The sequence below is a fragment of the Oryx dammah genome, unplaced genomic scaffold, assembly GCF_014754425.2.
Source record: "Oryx dammah isolate SB20612 unplaced genomic scaffold, SCBI_Odam_1.1 HiC_scaffold_27, whole genome shotgun sequence".
Lineage (NCBI taxonomy): Eukaryota > Metazoa > Chordata > Mammalia > Artiodactyla > Bovidae > Oryx > Oryx dammah.
In genome coordinates, this window is record NW_024070211.1 from 27,529,181 (window position 1) to 27,534,630 (window position 5,450).

A 5,450-nucleotide genomic window follows, 5' to 3' on the forward strand; every position below is an offset into this window, starting at 1 on the left:
CACTACAGGCAGATGCTTTGGGCTGCCGTCTATGGGGTCACACAGAGTCGGACATGACTAAAGTGACTTAGCAGCAGCAGCAAAGGGTACTTTATTGATGGTACACGACAAGGTAGGGCTCCCTAACCCTCGCCTTCCTCAAGAGGTCTGGGATGGAAACTGTTTGGGGCTTGGGAGATTTCCCAGTGTGCTGGAGGATCAAGGTGGGGCAAGGACTCCCAGGAGTTGAGTACTTCTCTCTTCCTTTCATGCTCTTGCTGGGGCTGTTGGTCCAGGGACTCTTACTCCTTGGACGCCATGTGGACCATGAGGTCCATCACTCTGTTGCTATAGCCAAATTCATTGTTGTACCAGGAAATAAGCTTAACAAAGTGGTGATTGAGGGCAATGCCAGCCCCAGCATCAAAGGTAAAAGAGTGAGTATCACTGTTGAAGTCACAGGAGACAACCCAGTCCTCAGTGTAGCCCAGAACGCCCTTGAGGTGGCCCTCTGACACCTGCTTCATCACCTTCTTGACCTCATCATACTTGGCAGGTTTCTCCAGGCAGCAGGTCAGATCCACAGCCAACATGTTTGGGGTGGGGACATGGAAGGATATGCTCATGAGCTTTCCATTCAGCTCAAGGATGGCCTTGCCCATTACCTTGGCAGTGCCAATAGAAGCAGAGATGACTTTTTGGGCAACCCCTTGGCCATCGCACCACAGTTTCAGAGGAACCATCCATAGTTTTCTGGGTGGCCATGATGGCATGGACTGTGGTCCTGAATCTCTTCACCAAGCCAAAGTGGTCATGGATGACCTTGGCCAGCGGGGATGGGGAAAACAAGCAGTTGGTGGTACAGGAGGCACTGCTGACAATCTTGAGGAAGTTGTCATAATTCTCATGGTTCACACCCATCACAGACATGGGGGCATCAGCAAAAGGCAAAGATGATGACCCTTTTGGTTCCACCCTTCAAGTGAGCTCCAGCCTTCTCCATGGTAGTGAAGATATGAGTGGACTCCACCACATACTCAGCACCAGCATCACCCCATTTGATGTTGGTGTATAGCTCACTCTTGGAAGATGGTGATGGCCTTTCCATTGATGATGAGCTTCCCGTTCTCAGCCTCGACTGTGCCATGGAAATTGCCATGGATGGAATCATACTGGAACATGTAGACCATGTAGTGAAGGTCAATGATGGGGTCACTGATGGCAATGATGGCTACTTTGCCAGGTTAAAAGCAGCCCTAGTGACCGGGTGCCTGATACAGCCAAATCCATTCACTCTGACTTTCACCATCTTCTTTCAGGGATGCAGCTGACATAGCATGGGAGATGTGGCTCTGTCAAGTGGGGAGGAGCAGAGAGCTGCCAAGGGTTTCTCTGCTTTGAGGTTAGTGAGATCAGGATCTGGATTTCTATCACTCCATCTATCTTATTTCATTTGTCCGAGTGGAACCAGGTCATTGCATCACCTTGAAAATGTTCCCACTGGGGCTTTCACTAGATGAGCATCCCCCAAAAGGCACTCCCTGGGCTCTGTTGAATGAGGCCTGGGTAGAAGAGAGGCTACAAAATGATATGTCTTTGAAACTGAGCACCTGTGGGGCTCCTGGGCACAAAAAGCCTTCCTGCGTCCCCATTTTCTTGTTTGTAGGAAATTGGCTTCAGCCTCCATGACTTTCTCTGAGTTCTAAGGGTCAGGTTCAGTTCAGTCACTCAGTCATGTCCGACTCTTTGTGAACCCATGGACTGCAGCATGCCAGGCCTCCCTGTCCATCATCAATTCCCAGAGTTTACTCAAACTCATGTCCATTGAGTCAGTGATGCCATCCAACCATCTCATCCTCTGTCATCCCCTTCTCCTCTCGCCTTCAATCTTTCCCAGCATCAGGGATCTTCTCAAATGAGTCACCTCTTCGCATCAGGTGGCCAAAGTATTGGAGTTTCAGCTTCAACATCATCAGTCCTTCCAATGAATATTCAGGACTGATTTCCTTTATGATGGACTGGTTGTATCTCCTTGTAGTCCAAGGGACTCTCAAGAGTCTTCTCTAACACCACAGTTCAAAAGCATCAAACCTTCGGTGATCAGCTTTCTTGATAGTCCAACTCTCACATCCATAAGTGACTATTGGAAAAACCATAGCCTTGACTAGACGGAACTTAGCAAATTAATGTCTCTGCTTTTTAATATGCTGTCTAGGTTGGTCATAACTTTTCTTCCAAGGAGTAAGCGTCTTCTAATTTCATGGCTGCGGTCACCATCTGCAATGATTTTGGAGTCCCAAAAAATAAGTCTGCCACTGATTCCATTGTTTCCCCATCTATTTGCCATGAAGTGATGGGACCAGATGCCATGATCTTAGTTTTCTGAATGTTGAGGTTTAAGCCAACTTTTTCACTCTACTTTTTCACTTTCATCAAGAGACTTTTTAGTTCTTCTTACCACAAGGGTAAGTTCTTCTTACCATAAATACTTTCTGCCATAAGGGTGGTGTTATCTGCGTATCTCAGTTTATTGATATTTCTCCCAGCAATCTTGATTCCAGCTTGTGCTTCCTCCAGCCCAGCATTTCTCATAATGTACTCTGCATATAAGTTAAATAAGCACAGTGACAATATACAGCCTTGACGTACTCGTTTCCTGACTTGGAACCAGTCTGTTGTTCCATGTCCAGTTCTCACTGTTGCTTTCTGACCTGCATACAGATTTCTCAAGAGGCAGGTCAGGTGGTCTGGTATTCCCATCACTTTAAGAATTTTCCACAGTTTGTTGTGATCCACACAGTCAAAGGCTTTGGCATAGTCAATAAGGCAGAAAAAGATGTTTCTCCGGAACTCTCTTGCTTTTTTGATGATCCATCAGCTGTTGGCAATTTGATCTCTGTTTCCTCTGACTTTTCTAAAACCAGCTTGAATATCTGCAAGTTCACGGTTCATGTATTGTTGAATCCTGGCTTGGAGAATTTTGAGCTTTACTTTACTAGCGTGTGAAATGAGTGCAATTGTGCAATAGTTTGACTTCCCTGGTGGCTCAGATGGTAAAGCGTCTGCCTACAATGCTGGAGACCCGGGTTCAATCCCTGGGTCAGGAAGATCTCCTGGAGAAGGAAATGGCAACCCACTCCAGTATTCTTGCCTGGAAAATTCCATGGACAGAGAAGCCTGGTAGGCTACAGTCCATGGGGTCGCAAAGATTCGGACACAACTGAGCAATTTCATTTTCACTTTCACTTTGAGCATACTTTCGCATTGCCTTTCTTTGGGATTGGAATGAAAACTGACCTTTTCCAGTCCTGTGGCCACTGCTGAGTTTTCCAAATTTGCTGGCATATTACATACAACAGTTCCACAGCAGGTTCAAAGAGTTGCTAATCAAATAAAGGAGGGGATGCACTCAAAACACAATAGTGTGGCCTTGGGGCAGCATCCTCATTCCACTTCAAGGGATATACATAGCAATATCATTGAACACTTCTGTAGAACAAAACCCCCAACAAATGGAAGATGTTAACTACTTGATGAAGCATTCTTCATTCCAGAGAGAAGGTCACAGTTTGATAACCTTGAGAAGCACAGAAGTTTATCAGGAAAATATCTGAGATCAGATTAAAGGAGTGCAGTCCCTGTACACTCCTAAATCAAATCCCTTATGATTATACAGTGGAAGTGAGAAATAGATTTAAGGGACCAGATCTGATAGACAGAGTGCCTGATGAACTATGGACGGAGGTTCGTGACATTGTACAGGATACAGGGATCAAGACCATCCCCATGGAAAAGAAATGCAAAAAAGCAAAATGGCTGTCTGGGGAAGCCTTACAAATAGCTGTGAAAAGAAGAGAAGTGAAAAGTAAAGGAGAAAAGGAAAGATATAAGCATCTGAATGCAGAGTTCCAAAGAATAGCAGGAAGAGATAAGAAAGCCTTCCTCAGCAATCAATGCAAAGAAGTAGAGGAAAACAACAGAATGGGAAAGACTAGAGATCTCTTCAAGAAAATTAGAGATGCCAAGGGAACATTTCATGCAAAGATGGGCTCGATAAAGGACAGAAATGGTATGGACCTAACAGAAGCAGAAAATATTAAGAAGAGGTGGCAAGAATACACAGAAGAACTGTACAAAAAAGAGCTTCACGACCCAGATAATCACGATGGTGTTATCACTCATCTAGAGCCAGACATCCTGGAATGTGAAGTCAAGTGGGCCTTAGAAAGCATCACTACTGTAGTTTGGGCCTAGGCAGAAAGAGGAAAGACGACCTCAACAGAAGTAGATTACCTTTATTCAGGCAAGGAGGGGCGACAGTTGGCCTAATGACCAGGCTGAGCTCGGAGAGGGATCAGGGAGGCTCCATATTTGTAGGGAGGCTTGTGGAAGCCATAAGGGAAACGTTAATCAGGCGGGATGTTTTGGGTATTTTTTAGTTGAGATGGCATTTGTAGTTGGGCAGGGGGTGATAAGTCTTCTGGGCAGGTGTAGTGGCTGGAAGGTTTCTGGACAAGGGGTGATAAGTCCCAGATAGATGCAACCGCCTGGAGCATCAGGGCGGGACCTAAAGTTCTGTTTTGTTTTCTCCGAAGTTAGATGATTCAGCAAGGGCCTTTGAAACTATTGTTCTCTTTCCGAGGCCCAAAAGACTCCTTCAACTATGAACAAAGCTAGGAGGTGATGGAATTCCAGTTGAGCTATTTCAAATCCTGAAAGATGATGCTGTGAAAGTGCTACACTCAATATGCCAGCAAATTTAGAAAACTCAGCAGTGGCCACAGGACTGGAAAAGGTCAGTTTTCATTCCAATCCCAAAGAAAGGCAATGCCAAAGAATGCTCAAACTACTGCACAATTGGACTCATCTCACACGCTAGTAAAGTAATGCTCAAAATTCTCTGAGCCAGGATTCAACAATACATGAACTGTGAACTTGCAGATGTTCAAGCTGGTTTTAGAAAGGTCAGAGGAACCAGAGATCAAATTCCCAACATCCGCTGGATCATGGAAAAAGCAAGAGAGTTCCAGAAAAACATCTATTTCTGCTTTATTGACTATGCCAAAGCCTTTGACTGTGTGGATCACAATAAACTGTGGAAAATTCTGAAAGAGATGGGAATACCAGACCACTTGGCCTGCCTCTTGAGATATCTATATGCAGGTCAGTAGCAACAGTGAGAACTGGACATGGAACAACAGACTGGTTCCAAATAGGAAAAGGAGTACATCAAGGCTGTATATTGTCACCGTGCTTATTTAATTTTTATGCAGAGTACAAAATGAGAAACTCTGGGCTGGAAGAAACACAAGCTGGAATCAAGATTGTGGGGAGAAATATCAATAACTTTAGATATGCAGATGACACCACCCTTATGGCAGAGAGTGAAGAGGAACTAAAAAGCCTCTTGATGAAAGTGAAAGAGGAGAGTGAAAAAGTTGACTTAAAGGTCAACATTCAGAAAATGAAGA

The 5,450-nt window shown here is 44.8% G+C and overlaps 1 pseudogene; it reads right to left on the reverse strand.

Annotated features, from left to right (window-relative positions):
* Window positions 1-267: 267 nt before the first annotated feature.
* LOC120854322 lies at window positions 268-1,288 on the reverse strand (annotated as a pseudogene).
* Between the last annotated feature and the right edge of the window lie 4,162 nt (window positions 1,289-5,450).